Source organism: Chironomus tepperi, unplaced genomic scaffold (assembly GCF_022539635.2).
Source record: "Chironomus tepperi strain 1889 unplaced genomic scaffold, CSIRO-AGI_Ctep_v1 contig_412, whole genome shotgun sequence".
Classification (NCBI taxonomy): domain Eukaryota; kingdom Metazoa; phylum Arthropoda; class Insecta; order Diptera; family Chironomidae; genus Chironomus; species Chironomus tepperi.
This window is the reverse complement of record NW_027226534.1, coordinates 289,400-305,686: the sequence shown is the minus strand read 5'-3', so window position 1 is coordinate 305,686 and position 16,287 is coordinate 289,400. Positions and strand designations below refer to the sequence as shown.

Genomic DNA, 16,287 nt, shown 5'->3' with positions numbered 1-16,287 from the left:
TTTTAGTGAAAATGACATCGAAACTAAACTACAATTTGCAGGAATTGCATTACTATGTGGAATAAGAAGTCATAAAGACGATTTAATTCAAAGTGTTTTTAAATATTATAATCCAGATCAACAGCATGCTGAATTGGCTGTACGAGTTCCTCATATGATTGTTGAATATTCAAAGGATCCCGACCGATTGAAAAATTGTCAAATAGCATTTCCAGAATTATTTGAATTTACTGAAAAGGTGACAACTAATCATATGAAAGCAGCACTTCCAGAAATTGAGATTAAGGCAGACGAAAATATTCAAAATTTTACACATCGAGTAGAAATGCAGAAGGATAAGATTATGTGGTTGTGGATATTATGTGGAATTTTGATGCTTTTACTTCCAATTTCTGTCTATCTAATGATGATGATCATGCCTGTTAACAACATTATTGTTTATAATAATACTAGAATTGCGGACGAAATTTACAGCTGTGAAAATTTAACAGATAGCTTGAAGATGAAGATTTCTAAATCAACTGTGGATTTTCAAGGAGTCTATGTTCAATACAGTGACTTATATGTTAATTCATTAACATGCAGTGTCCTTAGTACTGACGATATTACGAAGATGTTAAAGGTTTACGACTCTAATGAGATCAAAGTGAACAATACAGCATATAGACGTTCTAATGAGACAATTGGTGTAGCTGACAATTGCGAATCATCAAAATATCCCAAAATATCTTCGCATATTCAAGAACCAGCACTAAAATTAGGAAATGCAGTTAAAATCAAAACCAGTTTTTACATTGATCGAGAAATTTTAATTGATGAAAAGTTCAAAGGCGATACAAAAATTAGAGACAGTATCATCATCTCTATAGCTGATTCCATCAATTATTTTGGATATCATTTTGGTCCATTTTCTTGCATCAACTTAAATGAGTTAAAAAGCAGTTTACAAAGTTTGGATTTAAATTTCACATTTGATTCGATTCAATCTTCTTTTAAAAATAAGAACATTGACGTGATTTTCAATAAAAATGATTCAAAAATTATAGTTTGGGATGGAATTGATGATCTTGATGAAGATAATGTCAATAAAGCGTATAGGATAATAAGTATGGTTTCTGATAAGACAGAGAATGTTCAGTGGATAGCATCGAAAACTGATTTGAGGATATACTTTGCAAATTCATCATGTGTTGACCAAAAAGTGATACAATATTGGGAACATATTAAAGAAATCTACAATATTCCAATACAAATTAAGAAAACATCCAAAAATATCTACAACGTCAACACATTCGGTCAATCCATTGAATTTTTGTTCAAAAAAGGAGACACACATAGAGTTCATCTTTTGGCAGACACAGCTGGCAGCGGAAAGTCTACAATTTTTCGACACATGACGAAGGAAATTAAGAAACATTTTCCACTTTTTTGGATTTCATTCATCAGTTTAAAGGACCATATTGATGCATTTGAAAAGTTATCGCCATTTAATTTAGATTTATCAATAATAATTGAGTTTATTGGATCAAAGATTCTCAATTTAACATCCGATTTTGAGTGGAATATTTTCAAAAATAAATTCAGAAAAAATGAAACAATTTTTCTATGGGATGCTATTGACGAGATGAGTCAGAATTGCATTAATACGGTTATTGATTTAATAAATATAATATCAAAATTGACAGGAAATCATCAATGCATATCAACACGACCACAATATCAACAAAAAATTTCAAACTTGTTTAGCATTCCAATAATGAAATTGAAGCCTTACGATAGCAATGATCAAAAACATTATATTGAAAATTTCATAAAATTCAACAATATTTCAACGGAAAATGCTTCGGAAAATATACAAAAATTCGTAATAAGACTTGAAGAACGAAAACTTTCATCTCAAATGGTCAATAGTCCTCAAATGCTGTTTATGATTTGTAATGCTTATGAAAGGAACACTTTGATTTTCAATTCTACAAATTTGTATACATTTTATGATGATTACATCCTTAATTTATATAAAATAGCCCAAGAAAAAGGAACTTTTGTCAAAAATGTATTGAATTATTTAAGTTTAAATCAATTATATCGTGAACCTCATCAGCATGTTGCAATGAAAAATATTATATTGGCAAGTAAGTTCAAGAGAATGGCATCTAATTTGACTATCTTACGTGATTATAGTCAAATTAATGAAAATATAACAAGATTTGGAATTTTATCCTACAATGAGCACGGAGCATTGGAATTTGAGCATCGAACATTTCAAGAATATTTTGTAGCTCAATATTTTTATAGTAATCTGTGGAATTCTAAGAACATCAACACTAATGAAATTTCAATTTTATTGAATTTACTCTTTGGTTTCATTGATGAAAGGCAGATATATGACATACTATTGACGTTTATTGATGGATTTATTGAAGCTAAGATAGACGAACTTAGCTCAGGAACTAATCCTTTTGATGATAAACTTGTTAAAGAAATAATCAAAAAAATGAAAGATTTTGTTAAATTTGACATCTTTAAAATTGGATTTCTTACAAACTTTGTCAAAAAAGAACCAAAAATTACTGACATAATTTGGAAAATAAATGAAAAAAAGACATTTTTCCATGAATATCTCATCAAATATCCAGGCATCGACAACTTTAACAATCTCACTAAAGTAGTTGAGAAAAATTTCAATGAATTGAATAAAATTAAAATTTTTATTGGAAAAAATCAAAATCTAGCAATTCTAATGAGAATTATGAAGAATGACTACGGATGTTCAATCACAAAATATCTTAATGAAAACTGTGAAAATGTTAAGAATATTACAAATGAGTCTGAACTTTTGGATTTTGTAAATACCAAAAATTTCCCACTGGATTACTTTCATGAGCTTTTCTTAGAATTTATTGATGAATTTTTAGACAAAATGGACAAAAGCGGATTTGAATTGACAATGATTTGGAATTTAATCAACAAAAAAGTTGACAAATCTAAAATAACTGATTGGTTTTTGAAAAGTAAAATGAAAATTATTACAGCATTTTTCAATATTTTTGAAAAAGATGAAAATTATATCGAAACATTTTTTAAAATCATCAATCATTTTCTTAATGAAACACAGAGAGCTGATCTGCTGCTTTATCAAGAAGATGGATTAACATTTGTATACAAAATGAATCACAACAACTTAAAAATCAATCAAATTGTTTGGAATTTCATCGAAAATAATTTAGATAAGAATCAAACAGAAAAGCTTGTAGCTCCTGCTCTTCCAGAAATTATGTCCAATATGTTGCGCATTACGAACAACGAAACATTCAATTACTACAAAAATATCACAAAGGGTCTATTTAAAAATGAGACACTTCAAAATTACATTCGGCTTACTTTTCCCAAAAAAGCATTCCTTTATCGAGATCACTCGGAATTTGATCCTGATTCATGCATACTATTTGCTATGTTTATTAACGAAACATTCGTAGCAAACAGAGATAGTTTAAAGAATTTTTTTCTAACACGAGATAAGGATTCCTATTTAAGCTTACTAGATATCATAAAGTCTTCCAATAGTAAGAAAAATTTAAAACCTTTTTTGGATTTATTCGAATGGAGCAACACAACCAAAAAGAGTGAATCGAAAATTGAAAACTCGATATTGACAACTATTAATAAGCAATGAATATGATCACATGTAGAAGCGTATCGAAGGGAGATTAGAGGGGATTATGTTGGGGTCAACATGGGGAACATGCAACTTAGTAATCTAACACTTGATACTGAATATATCAATTAGGATCTGTATAGCCAATGTTCAAAATAAAATGATGACTTTTTGTATCCAAAATGAATAAATAATTTCCAAAAGTATTTTTATTTGCCTTCTTTTTCACATAGAATCCATGTCGATTTTGAGTTCTACATATTAATATTCTAATGGTAAGTGAATTATCATTGTAAGGCAGCGAAAAAGCAACAGTGCCATGTAATTGTGCAGAGCTGGATGTGATGATGATGATTGGTTCCTATTGATCCACTGTGAATCGTAGGGCGTTAATAAAGCGATTGAACAGGTCTCTGTTCCGGGCTATAACGGCCACTTCTGCTAACTTCTTTTGTTGTTGTTGCCTCCTTCTCTACTGTTGTACGCCAAGTAATTTTCCTTCTGCCAACACTCCTTTTGCCTTTAACGTTCCAAAACAGTGCTTGTCGTGCAATATCTGTTTCGTGCTTCCTTAAAGTGTGACCGATCCATCCCCACTTTCTTTTTCCAATCTCGAAAGCGATGACTTGTTGGTTTGTCATCTTATACAGCTCAGAATTACTAATGACTTTTGGATAGTAAATGCCACAAATCTTCCTAAGGCATCTGTTGACGAAAACTTGAATATGATTAGTGAGAGCTGGATGTCATCGCATCAAAAACAATGAATTATTATCAAAAATCGAATTATTGGAAGCAGCAATATTGCTTTTCCAGGTCTGTAACAACATTTTTATTGCTTTCGAATTCAATCAATATAAAACTGCATACATTTTGACAGAGCACGAGCAATGAGGGATTGTATCGGCTATTCAATGAAGCTGATATTGTGAGTAGACTTAAATGGACAGGACATGTTATCAGAAAGCCTGTGGAGGCTCCATTGTTAAAGATATTTAAATCCGACTTTTTAGATGGCAAGAGACGGTAGGCCAAAGAACTCATGGAAAGAATCTGTCGATGGATAAAGTGTCCCACTTGGAATTGGCAAGCGGTAGCCAACAATAGAGCCAGTTTCAGGCGCCATGGATCACACTTGATCTGTACGGCCAGCAAAGTAAGTATATAATACATTTTGACAAGTCTTAAAAAAAATTTTTTGTTTAACATAAAAACTGAAAATTTTTTTTACTTCAAAACATTAAAACTTCAACATTATCAATGATTGGCTTATCATTGTTCAGGCTTAAAAAAATTGTATTGAAATAACCTGGGTCGTGCAACTGTGCTAAACATACAATGATAAGCGTGTGATTGTGCGCACGTTTTTTAATGTAAAACTTTTCATTAGGGTAGCCATCTGCTGTATTTTTGCCGGGACGCTTCTATACTTTTCTACCTTGCTGCTGTGTCCCGACAAAGCCTCAATATGTCCCGATTTTTCAACAAATCGAAAATTTCATACAAATATTGGAATTTTTGACAAATTTTAAACATTTTCTTTTTGAAGGTCCGGGTTCATGTCCAGGACTGAAAATATTTTTTTCGGAATTTCAATTATTTTCTGCACATTTTTGCAAGTTTCTAACTTAATTTAAATAGTTTTTTGAATATTAAGATTTTTTGCGAAAATCCTCTGGCTACCCAACCATTCAATGATGATGGTGAAATTCAAAAAAAAAATTATTTACTCGTGACATTGAATTGATAAAGAACAATCTTTAGTTGTTATCATCATTTTGGACAGTTTAGTCTTGTTGCGTGATTTAATTTGGAATCTTGAAAAAAATTAAAATTTAAAAAAATGAAGAAACCAATTTTTAAAAACTGCTGTTTTTGTTGGGACTTAAAAGTTGGTTGTTGTGTCTATGCTGCATATTGTCTACTTTCGTCAATTTTTGTTTTATTGAGAAATATTATCAAAGATAGTTATGATGACGATATTTATGATAATAGATATATTTATGATATTTTAAAATTGGTACATGATGAGTATGACCGTGATTTTATAAGAAGCATACTACGAGGTAAATTAAATTTTTGATGTCAATAAACTATTTATCAATAAACTAATTAAAAAATATCAATTTCTATTCTTTAGCAATATTTAACTGGAATGTTCTGTTTAGTATCGCAACTGTCATTACATGTCCGTTATTTTTCTATGGCGTGAAATCAGTAAGTATTTTAATTGAATTAAAATTTTATAAATTCACTAAATGTTTGATTTTTTTTTTTTCACAGAAAAAACCAAAGCTTCTGATTCCATTCATCATAACTGAATACACTAGCATTGCCTTAATTACAATTCTCATATTTTTTAATGCACCTATAACAAAAGGAACTACTTATCCAGTTATTTTTATTGTTTTCGTGTCAATAAATGCTTATTTGGTAGTTTGCCTTCATTCATTTTATATTACAATGAAAAATGGACTGAAAACATCAACACCGTATGGTCATGCTATGCAAATGCAACCTCAAAACTATCAGCAACCACAAAATATTACCTACTTACCAATTTATAATCCATACCCTGCAAACTCAAATTTGCCTGGACCTTCTTTTCCAATTGTTTATTCACCAATGATTGACGGATCGAGTCAAATTCCACAAAACAACAGTTCTCGAGATGATAATTCAACAAACAAAAGTGGCAAAAAACCAGCCGTTTAAATACATAAAGCAGCAGTACTTCATATCGTTTTCATATCAAAAGCAATTGGGCATGGCCGTTTAGAAATTCACACTCAGTAATTTGAAGTTAAAGGCATTTTTCTCCTTAGTTGGACTTTTTAGGATCACTTTTGATAGTTATTATTGTAGAAATTCATAAAACCAACATTTTGGCATATCATTTTCTATAATTAGTGCTTTAATTAATGCAAAAATTCAAAAAATATCTCAATTACTGAGTGTGAATTTTTGTTCCATTTTTTAAAATTTTTCAGAAAAATTAATAAAGATCGCTAAATTTTATGTGTTTATTATGATTTAAATTGTGGGAGCATAAAGATTTTAAGTTTCTTTTTAAGATTAGATTACTCTACGGAAGCAAATCATGCTTTAAATTAGTTTAATTAACATAATTAGTAATCTGTTTTGGAAAAAAATTATTTTTTTCCGTTGAAATTTTTAAAAAAAAAATGAAACTTTATTTGCGTCCAAGCCCAATTATTATTAAAAAATCGTAATTTGAGATAAATAAAAGCGTGTAAAAAGGTGCGGCATGACAAAACTATGCCCAAAGCGGTTCAAAACCACACCTTTTATCCTATTATCCTTTTGTAATTTTCTTTGTGCATTTAAGTTTCGAATGTAGCAAGTCCGACTCGCATATTGATTTATATAATTATTGTAATCTACCAACATCGGGCTTGCTGTAAGTAGAAAAATAGTTCGTTCGTTGCAAGTTCGTTGTTAAATTTCATTTAAGTAATTTTAGTAACTGTATTATTTATCACATTTATTTGATAGATTAAGTTGCTTTATTAATTTTTAATTTTCTACACAGTTTTCTGATCTACGTATGGTGTGTGTAAGTCTGAAGCAGGAAATTAAAAAAATTAAAAGCCATATATTCGCCCAAATTGAAAATTTGATGTGAATCTGATTTGAGTTGAATGAAATTCCATCAAGGTCGAGAACAGAGTTGAAAGGACTCTACTTAAAGTCCTGCCAACTCAGGTCGAGAATTATTAATTTGGATTCGGATTTTTTTTTTAAATAAACTTTTTATTCATAAAATTTTTAACTTAATTATGTACAAAGTTTGGATACATTTTATTTGTATTTAAATTTTTAAGGATTCAGGCTTATCGCCTTTAGTCACTTAGTTTTTGATTTTATTTTGAAATTTTTTTGCTTTAATTAATGTTATTCTTTATTCGGTGTTTTGCGATGCAAGACGAGTGTTGAAGTTCGCTTGCATCTTTCCGACGTAGTCCTCAATAGAGGGTATTTTTGCTTCTGTATGGAGATCCGATATCCTTTTCATATCTTGTTTTGTTGAGAACAATTCTCAAGATTCGGAATTTGTATTATTTAATCAATTTAATTTTGTCTGCAGAAAATATACTTTTGTCGATCACGAGTGACTTCATCTTAACTAGTTTCTCATCGTACCCTAAAGAACGGTCAATAAAATTTTAATATTCACTTAATGACTCTAATAAATCTGAATAAATTTTTATTTTATCATTTAAATATTTACTAGAAGTATCATAATCTTGTAAAAGTTCAAAAGTATTCAAATTTGTTGGCTCAACTTCCATTACTAAAAAATCTTTTAATGATTTTTCATTTCCCTTAAATATCTTCAACAAATATTTAGCAAATTTATCAATATCTAATCCATACAAAATAAGTTCTATCAGCAAATTACTTGGATGTGAAAGAATAATTTCCTGAATTTCAGTTACATTAAAGTAAGTTTCGTAAATGTTTAGAAATTTTGGATTTTGATATTTAGTTAAACTGTATGGAATTAAAAGAAAGCTATTTGGAAAGCAATAAAATTCTTCTTCACAGAATTTAGTTTTCCTTAAAAGCATTTTTTGCATGTCTCGCGATGCATAAGTGACAAATGTGTCCCATAATAAACCATAGTTATACTTATAAAATTGGGTAATTTCACGAAATGAGTGAAAAATTTTATAAATTTCATTTTCCGAATAAATTTCAACAGTTTTGTTGAAAATTAGATTAAAGGTACTGAAGTAATTTCTTAAGAATCTAGTGTCAGTGAGAAAATTGATGTAAATTTCCTTTTGTTCGGATATGTTATATTTATGGACAGTAAAATTGAAAAATATTTCAATGAAATCAACACTTTTTAGAAATTCGTCATCTCTAAACATTATTCCCGATTTTATAAGTTCCTTGAACTCGTCTTTTGTCAAATTATTTGCAATGGAATTAAAAACATAAGTTATGTCATTATTTTTCTTTAAATCGTCATCAAGTTTATAAATATCATGAATAACATTCTTGTCTGTATAATATTTGATATCGGACTTTTTATAGAAATATTCACTCAACAAAAGGACTCCTTTTTGATTTTTACCTTGAATAAATCTGTCATATTCATCATTACTAAGCAATGATCTTACTTGACTTTTAATGTCTTCATATTCGATTGAATTATATCTTGAATTGTTGTATCTAAATTCTGATGTATATAAGGTCTCATTCTCATCAATTTGAAGCAACTTTTTCAATACTTTTGAATCGCGTTTAAAGAAATTAAATAAGAATGAGAAGCAAACATCTCTAAGATTGATTAATAATTTCTGATATTTAGTAGTTAAAAGCTTCGCAATTTGTCTATCAATAGGTTTTGAATTTTCGGGAGTATTTAGTTGAATATAGGAGTTTAAAAATTTAAAAACTTCTAATTGTGGTGAGAAATTTATAAACATTGAAATTCTTAGTTCCGCTTCACCTACCGAAGGCTCATCATCCGTAATATAAATACTTTCGATCAAATATTGCGCAATAAAAAATTCAACAAATGTTCTGTGTGCAAATTTGACATTGTTCTTGTCATTAATGTACAAAATACCCATCCGTGAAATTTCGTCATTTGTCAGTTCCGCTGGAATCTTTTGACGCATTATTCTTAGTTTTAATGCATTTACTGTGATTTCTCGATAAGATGTTTCCGTCTTTAGTGCAAATGACTGATAAAGTTTCATCATATCAAAACTTCGGTGATCTATGAGAGATCTGTTAGCAAATTTTGAACCAAACTCGCTCTTTTGTTGCCAAATTTCTATTTTTTTCTTTACAAATCTTTGATAAATTTCGTAAATATTTTCTGACTCATAAATGATTTCATCACTTGCAATTAATTCCGTGATCATTCCTAACATTAATGGTGTGTCAAAGCTTTGATATGATCCTGTTGAATTTACAATTTTTTGTACTTTTTCGAGATAATTTGCAATTTTGGATTCGTCAATATTTTCGGATATTAAAAATTTTTTGATATAATTTTCTTTTCCTTCTGAATCAAATGTAATTAAACTGTATGTTTGTGTTAACAATTTACTCTTCAATAGATCAGCATACAGTGGTCTTGTGCATACCAACTGAATATTCGTGGTTAAATCCCGAATCAAGCTCAAAATACTCAAAACATTCTCACTATATTGTGGCGAAATTTCGTCAAATCCATTCCAAAATAAAATCAAATTTCCTGACTTGAAACCATATTTAAAAATTTGTCTTTCAAATTCATTTTTAGAACTAAGTCCGAAAATGGTTTCAAGCATGTTCTCAACATCATCTAAGGTTCTAATACCCTCGTATAGATGCTTATAATCCTTCAAGTCAATGTACGAAACCCATCGAGTTGGAAACATTTTCTTGAATTTTATCGTAAACTGTTCAAATGTTATTGTCTTTCCTGTTCCTGCTTCGCCTGACAAAATGAACAATTTTGAATCAATTGCGGTTTTTAGAACTTTTTCAAAGTCAAGTGGAACAGAATTTGAGGACAATTCCTCATTAAAGGAATTATCTTCAATACAAAATTGAAACCAACCATAATGCTTTATTCCATCGATTATTTTCCTTTGATGAGTTATATTATGACTAATGAATGCCTGATAAAAGTTATCAAATGTTTTGTTCCATTTGTGAGAGTCAAAGTTTCTTCTTTCACAGTATATATATACATTATCTTCTACATATTGTATAAATTTGTAAAAAATTTCACGAATAAATTCATTTTCAAATTTCCGTTCAACATAAAATTTAGTTTCATTTTTAATCATTTCATGCACGACTAGTTCTTGCCCATCTAAGACAGCAACAAACTGACCAGATGTCAAATAATTAAAAATATTCGAATTAATTCCGTCCAATTTTTTCAACTTTAAACTTTCATCTTGGAAAGTGAAATTTGAATTTAAAACTTTATATTTTAACTTTTCTGTCATATTTTCCCATGAATGGTAAATTTGTTCTTGGACATAACGCAATTGTGGATCAGTCAAGTCTAATACTTCCTTATTAAGCATCTTATGGATGTGATCGGATGTCAAGTTATCATAAATAGTCGAGTTTTTAGCAAATAAATCCTCAAATTCAAGATTTATTCCTTTATACAATACAGGAGCTTTAAAGTTCGTCATCAGACAATTCATTAAACTTATACGTAAGCAATAAGAATTGCACCAAGAATCCCAAGAACTGTTACAACAATTGAAATAATCTTAAACTTAGTAATTTTCTTATCCTTAATTTCTAACACCTTTTCATGATGACTTTCGATCTCTGGCAATGCCTGCTGCAATTCTGGAACGACCTTTCGCTCGTAGAATTCAAAAAGTTTAATGAATTTTGTTCGTACTTCAGCTAGTTTCTCGGGTAAGTTGCGGTAAAAGGCAAGTAAATGCACAACACGTACAATCAGCTCAGCATGAAAGTCTTCATCAGGATAGCAATCGTAGACGAGGCCGATGATCTCTTCTGTTTCCGAATTTTCCTCACATATTCTTGATATTTCCTTAAATTCCGTCATGGTCTTCTTGTCATCTTTTGTGTATGGATTTGCCTGATTTTTGTAGACCAGAATCATGACAAAATGACACAATTCGTGGATCAATACAGCCAATGTCTCGTGTTCTGTAGCAGGATCAAGTAGTTGCTTAGCTCCAATGTACATTTTACCAGAAATGTAACAAACACCTTGAGTTGTCTCAGTAGCCGTTGGATCAAGAACATTGACAGCTTCTCGGTTAAAGTCAAAAACAATTTTAAAGTTCTTAGATGCAGCCACAATTTGAAGGATAATTTTGGTGAAAATATTCTGACTCAATAGTTCAAATGCTCTCTTAACTGTATCATGTTTATCCTTAACTTCTGCTTCATCAAAACATGCTGTAGAATTGGCAACAAGTGTGTGGATATGCTTCTCAAGAAATGGCAATATTTGTTCTGGATATCTCGGATTGTCGTTGAATGTCGTAATCATTAATTTTTTCATAATATTCTGCTGGATCTTCATTGGAACCAAATCGAAGCTTTTTACTCAACAGGAAGTCGAAAACCTCAAATGACTTGCTTTCTAATGAAATCATTAATGCTGACTTATTTGAGAAATTGAAAAAATGACGCAAATTTTGATGCTGATTCAGAATTTCCTCAAGTTTGTCCTTCTCATTGGAACTAATCAGTTTATGAACATCCTCAGTCACATCACAAAACTCCTTTAATTTCCCAGTACACTCGCTGAATTCAAATGATTCCGGAAATGTCAAATTATTCTGTAGTAAAATGTACAGGACATCAAAATGTTTATTATAAAATGCCATAGATTGAGCACTGACTTTGTTGTTCATTGAGCATGTCTTCATTTTTAGTTTGAGGAGAATATTGACGATTTCTGTGTTTCCAGTCTCTGCAGCAAGCAGCAATAAGTTGAAGTCACGAGAATCCGCAAGGAAATCCAGTTCAATTAAATTTAAACCAGATTGATATGAGAATTGACTGATGATGCCTGAATAACAGGAAAATTGATTAATAATTTGCATTGGAACCGAGTGGAGTGCTACAGACTGCAATTAATCGACCGTATTTCCAACTTTATACTTCAAAAATCTTCAACCAGGAATACTAAAGACTCAACGTCCTTTTTTACTCATCCGTCCCTGAATATTATCAGTCTTCTGGACATACGGTCGATTAATCTCAACCTGCCTTATTTGGGAATTATTATGAAACTAGTCAGGATATCTATTCTATAATTACTATCAATGCAAAGAATTAGCCAAGAAGTCAGCCACAAATTCACACAACCTTAAACTTTCTTCCCAGTTCAACTTTTTTGGATGCTTGAGTTCAAAGAACTTCTCAATTTCCACAAAATTGTCCATTTTTCTTCACTTTCAGACACAAGCATAAGAACCGGAGATTGTTCGCCATATTTGGTGTTAATTTTATGAAGATCAGCAGTTTCCAGTTCAGGTACAGCATCAAGAAATTGGAATTTGATGAGTAAATAGTCTGACTGCTCAGTTCCGTGACTGGACTCAAAGAATTGAAAGAAATCATCCTTGCTAATGCACGGAATTATGACGGGATCAATTACATCAGTTAAATTAAGTGAATTCTGATTAAACGTCTTGATTTCAATTTCGTCGTGGAATTCACCAGCTTCATTAACATACTGAGCTGAAAATGTAATGAAAGATATTGTGAATTATTGTATGTTTTTAATATTTAATGCCTAAATGCCTGAATTTGACATTGCAAAGCAATATTGTGCAAATATTTGTGAGCAACGGACACTCTTAACTTAATTAATGCAAGTATTTTGCAGCACACCCATGACCATGACCCAGGATGTATCACAATTTTTATCTAGCAAATCACACCTGTCTGATTTGACAGAATGCGCACATGAAGTTGGTTTAGAGATTCCGTTATAGGCCGGAACAGAGACCTGTTCAATCGCTCTATTAACGCCCTACCATTCACAGAGGATCAATAGGAACCAATCATCATAACTTAAACTCCTATGCGAAAAGTGCGCTAAAAAGATGCTTGAAATCCATAAATGTATGCATTTAATGTATGCATTAGGTTTAAGAATGCAAACTGCTGCTGACTGTGGCAATATGAAAGATCTATAAAGGTTCAATTAAAGAGCTGGTCAGGTCGAAAGCAAGTCCCAATCAAATCTAAAGAAGATAGAATCTTAGTCACCGTTGATGAGGAAGCGGCTAGATGGAAGGAAGTCTTGAATGTTCAACGTGATGATATTTGTGTAGAAATGGTAGAGAACACATCAATTTCGACCGTATAGATCGTGCATTGATCAAATCAGTACGTTTAGGATTATCGTGGAACAGTCAATCGAATGGCAATCAGCACTTTACCTCGTCTTTATTGACTCAATAGATCAGCAGTGTATATGAACAGACCTGCGTAATTAATGTGTTCCCGAGAAGCATATAAGGCAGATACGTGAAGCTTATGATGGATTTAGATGCAGAGTGTTACATGAATGTGTCATTAATAGGAATCAGGCAAGGTGACTTGTTATCACTATTAATTTTCCTAATCATTATGGATAAAGTAATGCAGTCAGCGACGAGAGGCAAGCCAAGAGAGATCATTTGGTCTTTAAACGATAATCTTGAAAACCTTGATAACGCAGACGACGCGTCCTTGTTAACATATACACATCAAGACATACAGGGAAAACTCCGAGACTTGGAATGTGAATCCATAAAAGTGGGCCTTGCCACAAAGGTTAAAAAGACGAAAGAGATTCGAATCGACGCCAAACGTAAAGAACCACTGTAAATTGGTGACCAGAGTATCCAAAGATATAGGAAGTAGCCTATCAACAGATGACACTACAGAGAAGGACAGAAATACATCAAAAGCTTCGACTTTTGTAAAAAGCAAGTACAGACGGATTCTCATGATCTGGTGGACTGAGGATCCAATGGAATGGCTATCGAATCATGTTTTGTTGAGAAGAGTTGGACATGAGGACATCAATCGGGGAGTACAATTACGTAAATATGACTGGATAGGTCGAAAGTGGAATAGTGCGGTAGCTGGGGGAGAGATACAAGCATGCCATACTGTCTTTGGTTGGAATCCAGTAAGTATGTCTAATATACAGTTTAAGCTGGTCTTTTTCAAATGCTGTGATCAATGCTTATGACTTTTATTTTTATTGCCAAGTTTTATTCTTAATCATGACATCACGTCTTGTCTGTTTCTTAGTCAAGGTCATATTTTGCAGACGATTGCTATTTTTTGATGCTTTCATACACACAGACTGAAACACAAATAAATCACAGAAAAGAAGAAGAATGAAGACCAATAATTGGCAGTCAATGTCAAGCACTAGCTCACAAAATTAATTAATAACTTCATAACTAGTAATCTAAAAAAGTGGTTTGAGGCCGTTCACTTATTAAGTAACGCTCTAAGGTGAAGTTTGATATTTTATTGTGGATAATATGTTGCGTTATGTAATATGTGAATTACCTCTTTGAGGATCTTAATGCTTTACTAAGAGACTGACTTAGAAACACAGTATTATTAAATTTATTCACTTCTATTATCACAAAATTGGAACTACGGACACAATATAATATTCTAAATAATTAAAACAAGACTTACCATCTGAATTTCCAGACTGGATCTTAAATAAAAAATTTTTATTTTTTGAGGATCTTTTATTAAATATTTTCACTTTTATGTCCATCGCAATCTCATCACTTTTCTATATTTTAATCAATTTTTAATTAAAGCACCTGACTTTTCGTGATTACAGCTTAAATGTCCACACAAAACTGAGCTCATCAATGAATTATTTTATATATCTTGTTATTCACAAAGCACTTTTGATCGCAGATCTTTGTATGTCCAAAAAATCATTTTCTTTAGTTTAGAAAACCTGTTAACAAGATGAGCATAACAATAATTTGTTTTGATTTTGAATAAATCCATAAAATATGCAAATTTATTCACAGTGAATGAAAATACTTCAAAACATCAACAAGACATTGACTTGTCATCAGCTGTTTTTATTTGAAATGCATCAAATTATTTAAAATTGCAGTGCCTCCAGTTCACTAGGCTGGAACCTTCAATCATTATATATAATTTACGAAAATTGAGGCCAAATTTTCACAATTTTTACAATATTCTATTTGAATCTCTAATAATCGGCGGTATTTAGCTGTATATGTAGGAATACCGTCTAGTTTCTCAGCCTGGGAGCTAAAAGTCCTAATATTGTACATCAATGAGCAGAACAGAATCAGATGGAATAATCTCCACATAGGAACATGATTACAGTAAGGAAGTAAGTTACTATTAGAGATGATCAGAAAAAAGAATTGAGAAGATTTTAGAGTAAAAGCTGAAAAGAAAGGTTTAAACATTAATTAAGACTGTAAATTGTGTTAATGCTGAATATATATTTTATTGATCAATTTGTAAAAAATGATAATTACTAGAGTATCGGGAGCGCTCAATGATACCCCCCAATTTTAGGCTTCACATGGCTTCACAAAATTGCTGGATGGATTCAGTTCTTGTACATATCAGCAAAGGAATTGGGTGTTTATAATATAGATAACCCACAACCTATAAAGATGTAAATCAATGATTAAAAGCAACGGATCTGATTTCTACATCATGTCAAGTTCGTTGTTGCTTACTTGTTAGTATTATATTGTAATAAAAGTATTTCTAGACTAGTAATGAAGCGGATCACGCTTCATGGGAATATTCACACCATACGTAGATCAGACAACTGTACAGAAAAGTAAAAATTAAAAAAAAACACTTGAACAAAATAATAGATTTATGAAATAAATGTGATAAATAATGATTACTAACAAAGTATCTAAAACTATTTAAATGGAGTCTAACATATGCAGTTTTTAATGCTTGGGAAAATTTTCACACCTTCACTCGTTTCGCTTCGTTCAAAACGTAAAAATTTGTGAGTTTCGAATATGAAAAACGTTTTTTTTAAAAAAAAAAATTATGTTCTCATTTTGAAAGATAATTCTTCTCACTTAAATGAGTATATTCGTGTGAGCACGCATGCG

General features: G+C 31.0%; 1 long non-coding RNA gene across 1 annotated transcript; it reads left to right on the top strand.

Moving 5' to 3' along the window:
- Nucleotides 1-5,436: 5,436 nt before the first annotated feature.
- LOC139097076 (uncharacterized) lies at nucleotides 5,437-6,570 on the top strand. Its single transcript, XR_011545022.1, has 3 exons — nucleotides 5,437-5,721; nucleotides 5,796-5,872; nucleotides 5,939-6,570. It is a non-coding gene; the product is annotated as an uncharacterized lncRNA (long non-coding RNA).
- Nucleotides 6,571-16,287: the final 9,717 nt, after the last annotated feature.